The sequence below is a fragment of the Trematomus bernacchii genome, unplaced genomic scaffold, assembly GCF_902827165.1.
Source record: "Trematomus bernacchii unplaced genomic scaffold, fTreBer1.1, whole genome shotgun sequence".
Lineage (NCBI taxonomy): Eukaryota > Metazoa > Chordata > Actinopteri > Perciformes > Nototheniidae > Trematomus > Trematomus bernacchii.
In genome coordinates this window covers 15,007,547-15,019,072 of record NW_022987727.1, presented here as the reverse complement: position 1 = coordinate 15,019,072, position 11,526 = coordinate 15,007,547, and the positions used below count along the sequence as shown (strand labels likewise).

The following is an 11,526-nucleotide window of genomic DNA, read 5'->3' as shown; positions in this document are numbered from 1 at the left end:
AGGAATGATGGCCAAAACTATTAAAATAAGAGCATGGTTGTAATAAAATGAAGTTAAGGCTGTCCACACCAAGAGAAACACCTACAACAATAAATATAACGATGTGAGCATTCACACTGATGAAAGATGATGTTCTGTGCATTCTGCCATATATGATATATATACGAGATCAACCGTAAGTCAGTGTGGCATCATTATTTCTATGGTAAAACTTGTATTTACGGGCAATTTGCATATTACGGTATTTAAGCATTTTGTAGCAGATAAATATTTATATAAGTATAAGGCACTTAATGTAGCTTTTGGGTCGGACTATCTTATTATTCAGCAGGTCTCCCTTGAACAAGAGATCTATGATCTCAAGGGACCAATCTGGTTAAATAAAGGTTTGAAATGAAATGAAAAATATTATTGAGTATAGGATTAGTAAGAAAGGGGAAAACAAGAAAAGCTGCCACTGCTGTGCCGGTGGATTTTGATTGGCTGTTAGTGTTTCTATCTTCCATCAAACCGCCTTCCACTTCAGTAAAAGGTTTTTTTCTTTCTAAATATACTTATAGTTATCACCCTTGGTGTAGATGGCCCTTTATCCTTTAGGGAAGTCCTTTTTCTTGTTTTTATTTATCTGAAGAGCATAGCTTTATCTCAAGATGGTGTTTGGTCTACATGACTTACTCTCTACTAGCAGGGTTTTGTTTAGATAATGATACGATTGTGAGAGTTGGATGTTTATATTTTAGGCAGTAGACTGAGATAAGAGTTTAATTTTCATTATTCATCTGGCATTTGTGCTTATTCTCTCCTCTTTTTCTCCGTGCTAAGAACAAGATTGCATCAAAGACATTAAAATAAATTGCTTGATATCTCAAGATTACATCATAGTTAAATTGTTAATAATTAGATGAAGGTACATTGATCTATTTTGTCCATGGTATCTTGCAATATAGTTGTTACTATTTATTTTTGTTACGACTGATTGCTTGTTGAGTTACTTTTATTATACTGCGGCTTTTTTAACTATGGTGATGTCCTTTTTTATTTTATTACTTATTTTTCACATTTCCTATTTTACATTGTTCACCCACTTGTATATATATATATTTATTTTTTATCAGCATTTTACCTTTGCTGTTAGTTTAAGTCAAGTTTAAATGACTAAGTGATAAGATTTGTGTACCAACTTTAACATAATTCATTATTGTTTAAATTGCTTACTGAGTATAGCAACCCTAAAATTAGCATGTCATTTGATTTAACCTGTTTAGCCCCACGCCTGTTTTCCAGGTCTCAGGCTCGAAAATGACATGCCCAGAACAAATGACTATATCTTCACTTCTAAAAGGGTTAAATTAATAATCTTTTTTCTCAAAGCAATGATAAACCTGTGAGTTGGATGTAGAAAAGTCAGAATCAATATAGATTTTTTTTATTTTAAAGTAAATTCAGATTGAACATAGTAAAGAAATGTAAATTATAGTGTCCGTCCAAAAAAAAACATTACTTATATTGAAAACCACCCTTGAATGATGGGATAGTAGACTAAAAGCTTTAAGAATCCAAACTATAACATATAATAAGTATCCTGTATCAAAATTGATGCAAAATAAGTGACATTTGACTTTTTTAGAAAGGTTTAGCAACAAAAAAAAAACACTTCTGGGGTAATTTGGATGGATTTGCCATATCTCTGGTCCCCCTCGGTCGATTTTGATGATTGACACCTCTTTTTAACCGTTAGAGCCAATAGAATCGAGGGGCATCTAAATCCATCTAAACATTTCCATTGAGGAGTGAGAGTGATGTGCACGCAGTTTGCCCAAAACCGGAAGCTGGGTTGTAGCTCTAATAGCAGCTAATAGCAGCTAATATGAAATCTCAGTTTTTGACAAAAATGGAATGATGGATTATCAGTAATCATTTCAAAGTGACACAGACACATTGGATTAACCTTCAGCAGCGTTTTTCTCGTTTTAATGCCATTGAACACAACTTTTGATCAGAAAAACAGCAAGGCAAGACATATTTGCCGTTTTGGCTCAGTAAAGCTACGCTGTGTGTTGTCTGGGTTTGCCTGAGCTGTTTTGGTCGCACAGTGATGATACTGATACCTCTAGAATCTGTGAAATATCAGCTTTAATCTGATATCTTGTTTGTGCAGATCCGATAAGTAATAAAGTATTTATACCGTGAGTTCTGTGCTAAGTGCGTTAGCATTTTTTCGCTCAGGGCTCATTTAGACGCTTCTTGTGAGACTTGTGTTTTCTTTCGGTAAAAATGGGTCAAATTCGGTCAGTTAGCTGAGTTTCTTCCCGTTAGGTGGGTATGACACATTCATAGTTTGTTAAATGTTAAGAAGCCCTCAGACGCTGATTCTTGCAGATGTTGCGTTTTTCGAATTGCAAAAATTACCTTCTATTCTACCCAAGATGTGTACTGCTCAAGGGACTGACATTGAGAGGGTCACTACTTACAAATATCTGGGATCTCTTATTGAACAGAACTTGTCTTTCAAGTTACACACGGAAAATGCTGTTTCAATGCTAAAAATAAAATTAGGTTTCTTTTATAGAAACAAATCCTGTTTCTCTTTTCAGACAAGGAAACATTTGATATCTGCAATGTTTTTACCTGTATTAGATTATGGTGATCTGCTATACATGAATGCCTCTGACCAGTGCCTAAAGAGCTTGGATACTGTGTACCATTGTGCCTTACGATTTATTACTGGATGTGGATATCGAGTACACCATTGCACTTTATATGCTGCTGCTAATTGGCCGTCTTTGTCTGCTCGCAGACTTTCCCATTGGTTGGGTTTTATTTATAAATCTCTGCTTGGGTTTGTTCCCTCTTACATTTGCACATATATGTGTCAAAGAGAAAGTCTATATGGCCTGCGCTCCCAAGATTTGATTCAGATGCTGGTTCCTACAGTGAGAACAAAACTGGGTAAAACAGCTTTTAAATATGCTGCCCCCACAGCTTGGAACAATGTACAGAAGGAGCTGAAACTCCCAGATGTAATCACTATGGGGGAATTCAGGTCCATCTTAAAGGACAGAGAACACGACACCATTGGTAGAAGTGAGTGCTCGTATATCCAAAAATCGTTGAAAATGTTGCCAGTTTTTAATGATTTTTAATAGTTTGTTTTATTTCGCATATTGACTGGCTAATGTGCCATTTTATTTGTGTTTTACAGCTGTATTTGTCTGCCTGTCTTGTCTGTGTTTTATCTGTTGTAACTTCGTTCATGCTGCCCTTCTTGGCCAGGTCACTCAATGAGTCTTTTACCTGGTTAAATAAAGGATATATATATTTTGGACCCCTCCCGTCAGTACTGTTGTGTCCCGTCAAAAGTGTTGAGTTTAGTCATGTTTCATGTTTTTGTTTGGTTCATTTTCGTATTGTCTTCCATTTCCTGTTTTATTTTGACACTCAGCGGTTATGCTTCATTCCAGGTTTCTTGACTCCCTACCCTTGTGCTCTCATCAGCACCAGCCCCGCCCCTGATTGTTTCCACCTGTGCCCAGTTACCTTTTGTTTATATTCCCCAGCTTCCCTTTGTTCTTTGTCAGTTCGTCTTGTCCAGAGATGGGGTCGTTACTACAAAAAAGTAATATATTACATATTACTTTTAAAAAAGTAATATATTACACTACTTCGTTGCTCTCTACATAAAGTAACTTGTTACTTTACTCGTTACTTTACTCGTTACTTTACTCGTTACTTTACTCGCAGGGCCGGCCCGCCCCTCCCTACAGGCAGATCACGCAGACTGCTAAAGTTTCAAATGTTCTCTTTAGTTCAGTTTCCATTGTCGCATAAGACTGATCCAGATAGCTCTGACTATGGCTGTCCTCTGTCTCCTGCTATCTGTATTTTGCGCAGCATATCTCTGAACGATGCGATGGTGATTCCACTGTGCAAATGGGCAACATTACCTCTACTATGAAGGATGCTACAAGCCTGTCCATCTCTGCTTTGGTTACCAGTCCTCCAAATTCTAATTTGTGCTGCTTCGGAGTCGGCGGCGGCGCACTCACAACATCCTCACTCTGGGTTCGGGGGTCCGGTCCTTAGCTATTAGCTTCACCTTAGCATGTGTTCTTTGCAGGTGTTTGTTGAGGTTTGACGTGGTGTTTGCAGCAGTGTATAACAGCTTCTGGCCTGGACACAGTTTGCACCTCACCGTCACATTCCTGTCTATTCTTCGGACGAACTCAAAATAATGGGCATACCTCCACCCCTCGAAAGTTATCGCTGACTCTGCCATGTTTATGCAGCACTGCACGTGGAGATGTGGACGCGCAAGTCGCGCAGATTACGTACATAGAAACCTGCGGCGGAAACCCCTCTTGTCTGTCAGTGTGATTATGACTGATTTTATAAAAGTAACAAAGTAACGCGTGTCGGGGCAATGTTAGTAACTGTAGTGTGATTACTGAATTATAAAAGTAACGCGTTACACTACTCCGTTACCGACAAAAGTAATATTATTACATACATACACCCAACTATGGTCTTGTCCTGTCCTCATGCCAGTACTCTGCTCGTCATCGATTGCTTCTTGATACAAGCCTACTTTATGCTTCTGAAACTTGTTGAAAGTTTAGTTCCTCACGTTGTGAGCGATTTTTTGTTGTGCCTTTTTGGACCCTTTTTTGTCACCTCGTAAGAGTGTTTTTCTTTTGTATATCTTTTGTGGAAAAGATAAAGTATATTAATTATACTTTACCTCTGGCTCCCGGGTCGTGCATTTGAGTCCTTACCTTTGAGTATCCAAGTTCTTGACACGTGGGGCTTAACAGGTTAACAAACGCATACAGAACCCAGCTTGTATTCATATTCATATATTTTTATTTTGTGTTGGTAGCCGTGATCGTTGTTTTACCCTCCCCCTCACACAAAGAAACTCCTTATAGCACAAGCCTGTGTTTTACATTTTATTAATAGCAACATCAGAGTACTAAATGTACAGAGGACGAATCCAATGAGAATCGCATTTACAGTGCTTGCAAATACAGAGCTTAGTAGTACAAGAGTAACCAAATCAAAGTCACCTGGAAATCGAAACGTTTACCAATAACTACAAAAGGAAGAGATGTGGTTCATAGGACACGAAATAAAATGTACACAACATTTAGCCGTCACAGAGACAGACTGGAGTCCCTTTTGTGGAGGTGTGTTGTGTGTGCATGTGTGTTTGTATATACTATAGGTCTTATACAAAAGTTAACAGAGGTACTCATTGATATATTAAACACAAATATAAAAAATGTAAGAGTCACAAAGTACAAACTCTTCATTTTTATGGCGACAACACAACTCGAGTCAGCTTCTTCATGGTGGGGATGGATTGTGATTGTAAGTCGGCTTCGATGAACAGACCACTTGTGTGCCCACATGTCAAAAGACCTCCCCCATTCCCTAAAAAAGGAAACAAAAAACCTGTACAACTTCCTCAGCCCTGAAAATTGAAACTGTTTGTATGAGGGTTTTTTTTTTTTGGACAGCAATGTCCAAATTGATTTGATCAACTCTCATGGAGCAATGCATCTATATATCCTTGCCGTGTCACTCATTCCAAGCTAACTCTCTGTTCTGAAGACATTGTACAATGTCAAATGTGTCAGATTTGGGTCACACAACTAGACTCCATTGAACAGGGAGATTATGGGAAAATGGAGATGTTGCAACCAAAGTGAGAATCTTTTTATTGATTGATACGCACTGACAGCGCCTTAGCTTTTTGGAATAGAAAAGTAACAACATGGCCCAAAGGAGAGTCGGAGCCCTCCGCTTTACAGTAAGCGCACAGTATGTGATTTTTCTGAAACAATAAGGAGAAGCGGAGTGGATTTAGTAGTATACGCTTCTAGGACTGTAAAGATACACTTTTTCCTTTTTTTCGTTGTCAGAACATGTATTTATCTTTCTCCCTGCTGGTTGAGCAACCTATCGACTTCTGTTTGAAATGAAATTCACCACCATGTAACATTAATGCGGACATGTTTGTACCATAATGAGACACCCCAGGGCAAACTGAGTAATCCATACATTGATTACTCTCCTCTTGTGAACGCTTCCAATGATATGGAAAATAAACAAAACCTCGGCCTTGGAGATGTTCAGCCAATATCTAATTCAGAACCATATGTCAATAGGTTCCTCTCTGTATCTCTGACATGCAAACAGGAATCACAGTCCTTGCAAATGAGTGTGCGGCACATCCTTCATCTTGACAGGAAAACCCTGGCTGATTGATAGCTTGTTTGTGCTGATGGGAGCATTGGTTTCACGGGCTGCTGAAGAGACAGAACGGGAGTTGCAAAATATTCATTCGTTGTGAAAAAGGCATGTCTAGTCTTTGGTGTCTGTTTAAGACTCTTTTTTTTTTTACAAGCACCCTTCCCCCTGTCCTTTGCCTGCACTGCTCTGTTTCCTGAATCAAATCTGACCAGCCAAGTGGAATCATTTTCCTCCCTCTTAGCTATAATAAATCGCTATCATCGGCTATCCTGGAATATAAACTGAAAAGGCAAGAAAGCAGTAAGGCATTTCCTTACGTATCAGTTTGATTTCAGACAGAGGTAAAAAGCAGGAAGGGGGATGTATGCCTATGTCTACTGATAGCCTGTTTTAAAATATGTTTCATAGCTTCAAGTTCTATCTTTCCAGAAGTCCTTCAGGAATGCAAAGTGAATTGCTTTTAGCCGGCAGCTCCCTGTGGTTTTAATGAGTGTTGCTACCAATGCAAACATGCTTTTCAAGGCTTACTGAAATAAAACCTGCTAATCTTTTACCACACAGTATGACACACAGGAATGAATGTCAAAATGTTCTCAGTTGAATCAGATTTAGTAAGTGGTAAGAATGAGTGAGCAGTCTCACACAATCATCATCGACTTGGTATAACATTTCGACCATTTTCAATGTCACATTGACTGAACAAATTGACACAAACTAGGTATCCACAAGTACAATTTTTGATGAAAGAGATCGCAATCTTCATTTTGTAAGCTTAAAGCACAATTTGTGTCTATAAAAACTTGGGTCTTGTTCTCTTACTTCCTTTCGGTCACCATTACAGTGGGTAAATTGATGTTGTCATGAGTAGGGAAGTTTGCTATAGAGACCAAAACCATGTTTTGCACCAGACTGTAAACATTTTAATATCTGCTCCAAAGTCAGGTAAAACAAATAGGGGTCTTTTGAAATTGGCTGAAAGTGACCATTCGTTTGACTGCAGTTTTGTGTCCTGGCGCCAGTCTCAGCTCGACTTGGTACGCATACAGTTTAACGTATCTTTATCCCTTTGGACTTCATTTTAGCAAAGATGACGTGTTCCTAGTTACCATAACTGTTGGACTGGTGTTTCTTTGGCTACTATTCCTGAGAATGGATAGCTATACTAGCAGATCTGTGAGCACACAGTGTTTTGAGCTAATTGATGCTAACATTGCAGTCTATCAAATACATGTTTCCATTGGCACCAGAGGGTTGACTGACAAGGCCAGTGTATGTCAAGGCTGACAGTAAGACCCAAGTCGAAATAAACCCAAATCAGGCCTATACTTTAAAATGTTGAAATACGAAAATTGTGCGTAACTCATGTATGCATTTTTAACAAGGTCAATTTTTTCCCCCACAATTCTTTCTTTAAGCATCTTTCCCTGATCATTTCATGAACTCAAAAATGCTATATAGTTTTTGCAGTCATGACAAGTACTGTATGTGGCAAATCCTACATTTAATGGGGCAGTTGTAGCAATATGTATATACAAATATAAAATATGACAAATAAACGTAACATCAAGTTTAGTCGGTTTCTTGGCAGCTACTGTTGGATTAACACTGTTTTGTTTTTTTTATTTATGTGATGAAACACTCAATATTAGAATCCATGTAGAAATGATAAGAACAGAAAGTCATTGGTTTCCCAGCCAACCATGAATGCAGCAGAACCCAAGATATGATCACACCTCTTCGAATCCTTCAGTACTTTCAGACATTCCTCCTGGAAATCACTCCCCAGCCTCTGAACTATTGCAGCGTCTACTGAAGTATTATACTGGTTAGCTAAAGATATAATACAAGTACTGCTTGAAAGTGCAGGTAGGAAGCTTGGCACAATGTTAGTTTTGTGTTTTTAAAAGAAATACTGTAGTTACACATGTAAACAAAGACACTATCCCCGACCTAGCTGAAAACCTTCCCAGAAACGGGAGAGGTCCTGAAAAATAGAACACACCTGTACACAAATAGAAGCAAATATATAGAAAATACATTTACACGTGTATAATATACAGTAAGTTTTCGTAACCCTCTGACTAGTAAGATAGCACTCTTCATTCAAAAAAATATATGTTATGTCAAAGAAGCAACTCCGCAGCCTGACACACACACATGTGAGGCTGAATTGGTATGGGTCATTCATGAGAGTGGTTATCATGTTGTGAATGGGCAAAAATCGTGAGTTTTGCACCACAGTGTTTATCCCAGGCCGTGTTGGCACATCCTGAATGGCTCACATTTACAGATACTGATCCTTCCGGGACAACCTTGAATTCTTTAAGGAGGTGAGCCTTCAAACAACCGAAGCGAATTGCGGGAGATCCGCTGTCGTCGCGGAAATAAAACCCACCGCTTTAATCAGTACATATTGCTGTCTGCAGCCAAGAAACCTTTACAATTTCTGAATTGTATTTGTGCTTTGTACAAACCCACAGCACAATGAAAGGTAGATTCAAAGGTGGTTTCCTCAAGAGCTTTTGGAGCACAAAGGAAATCGGTCTGTCAGAGCTGGAGGTTGATAATAACATTATTGGGGGTGGAAAGCTCTCAGGAGCGATTTACTGTCTTTCCTGACCAAGGGTTCCCCTAACCTTGACATAGGAGATAGTTTAAAGCAATTTGGCGGCGGCTGATTGGCTTGTCATAATCCCCTTACTTCAGTAATACACTGACAGAGTGTTTTGGGATTGAGAGGACAAAATGTACTTATTCGTATTGTGTTTGCGCTCTGCTTCCTACAGCCTACATTTATTTGTGTGCACAACCCACGACTTCTTGGCTGTAATAGAAAATTCTGATTTGCTAGAAATATTGTCCTCAAGTGCTGATTGGAGAAATGTAACTGACCCCTACCACACATTTGGGCGAGGGAATTCTTCTCTTGCTAGGGACGTCGTAGATCATTTGATCCTGATCGACACTCTCATTTGAAAACTGGAGGATCATTTTATGTTCCATCAACTACAAATTGGTTCATGTTCATCTTGACTTTCTGACTTTAATACAGACTTTTTTAGGCTTCATAAAATCATTTATCAAAAGTTAATCTCTGTGGTTGCGTGGGAATAATCATTTAGTCTCTGTGGAAAGATTAATTTTGTAATCTCTGTCCCTTTAATGCAAATTATCACATGAATTTACAGGCTTGAATTGAATCTCTTCCACCCTTTTAAATCATAACGGTTCATTCGAATGTATCCGAACAGCTGCTGAAACTGAGACCAACATAAAGTGTGCAAGAGAGCTAGACAGACCTGAGGCAGTATGAATGTCCTGCCCAGCTCTATGCAGTCTGTTGTGGCTGTACTTACTCTAGCTATTCATGAATTTGCTGCTATGGGATTTGTTCCTTTACTACAGAACCCTTTTGTCACTTTTTTCCATTAAGCCAAATCAGGTAAAAATCGTACATAATAAGCGATTGGAGCTTGTGTTGGGTTGGATTGCATGAGGTGTATTCATGTTTTTTCTTTCTTCTAATCTCTGTTCGGGTATTTAATTAACAGCACTGAATCCCAGGTGCTAGGGACCTTCACCGTTAGAATCTACTGTGTAAAAAAATAGACATAACTATTCTGTTTTTAAAATGGGACCTATATAAACCATGTTTTAAAATCAACTGTTCGCTAAAGCATATACCGTTTCTTTTTTCCCCCCCTCTCTTCCCAAACTAATAGAATAGTGCTTCATATAAATATCTTTTTAGACTCTTTTTCAACACATATCTTAAAACTATTTCAAAACATATTCAAATACATTTGTAGCGTTTTTTAATCTTTCACATTTCTTTAAAAAACAAAACACAAATAAAAGTAGTTGGAGTCGATACAGGATTAATATAGCGCTCTTTGTTTAGTCCATCAGTTGTTGAAACTTCCTTCTATCCAGGTTGTGGCACATAGTGGCATTATTGGCACATTGTTCAGAATTACAGTTCATCTTCCACCCACAGAAGCTCCTTGGGTTTTTTTTCAAATGTCAAATGTTTTCCTTGAGACATCTGTGACGTCCAAAAGTCCCACACATCCTGTAAATATACCTATATATAATCTATATCTAAATGACTGTACGTTCCTGGAAATATTGAGTGGCAGCGTTGTTGCTGCTCTGCTTGTCATCTCTAGAAAAATAAATATCTTCACCAGTGTCCAAAGAGTGATCGCACTATTTTACAAAAGAAGCTGTTTTGTGTGTTTCCAACTGGATCCTGTGGAGAACAAAACCACAATTATTCTTAATTTAAGCCTGGCACAAAATAAAAACATTGTAACACAGATAGGACTTTTGTGTTTTGTGTGTTAATGAAGTGTTAATTGCTGTATACTGTATGGCAATATAATTCATATAGACAATTACGAATTAAAGCATATTGTATAGTCAAAGTCCTTGAATGTTCCTTTATATGTGCATTTACTAGGTCTGTTTCACATGCACTGTATAAAGCCCAGTTCAGGTCAGGCTCTTTAAATTTCAGCTATTAACATTATTATTTGTTGTTGTTTTTTTATCGACATTAAGAGTGTTGAAATGTCTTTACGTTATGCTCATTTCCAGGTTCATATTTGTAATTTGTGCCTCTACTGTGACATGTTTACATGCTTTAATGTTAAAAAAAGGTCTTTATTTTTCTCATGAAGAACCTCTTTTCACCCTCTGTCTGAAACCAAAGCCCAGTCGTTCTCATTGGTTAGCTGACCGTACAGCACGAACATACAACACATGAAGCCAAAATTGAGGTACAAAAAAACGAATAATTCTGTTTTGTGTTACACCCTTATATGTTTGGGATAGTTGGTATCCATTTCCTAAATCAGTTCAAATGGCAATACTGTTTTCAAAAACTATACAAAAACCTAAACTTTAGCCTAGGAAATACATTAGGTCTGCGGTGTAATAGTAACAGATATTGTAAGTATGCAGCAGAAGGCACATGCTGTGTAGAGCAGAACAGAATGAGACTAATGTGTGTCCAGACAATGGCGAGGCGCTGTCCTCTCACTACGCTACCTGCAGGCAATCTATTCCTTTTCAAATCTGGGTCAATAGCAGACGTTACACCTCCCCCCGGGCTCCCAGCAACACTGTGGGGCCGGAGCATGTGTTTAACTTTCAACGCTTTGAATTTCAAATGCGGGCCATTCTTGCATACATTACCATGCATAAAAGAAAAATGTCACTAGTCAAGTGAAAATGCTTCTTCATTCCTGTTCAAAACAATATGGTGTAAGA

General features: G+C 38.2%; 1 protein-coding gene across 1 annotated transcript in view; it reads right to left on the bottom strand.

Moving 5' to 3' along the window:
• Positions 1 to 4,933: 4,933 nt before the first annotated feature.
• The window catches only part of ajap1 (adherens junctions associated protein 1), a 52,417-nt gene continuing 45,824 nt past the window's right edge, over positions 4,934 to 11,526 (bottom strand). Inside the window, exon 6 of the mRNA XM_034144627.1 lies at positions 4,934 to 10,504. The gene's annotated coding sequence lies outside the window, so the exon portion shown is untranslated. The remainder of the gene's footprint in view (positions 10,505 to 11,526) is intronic.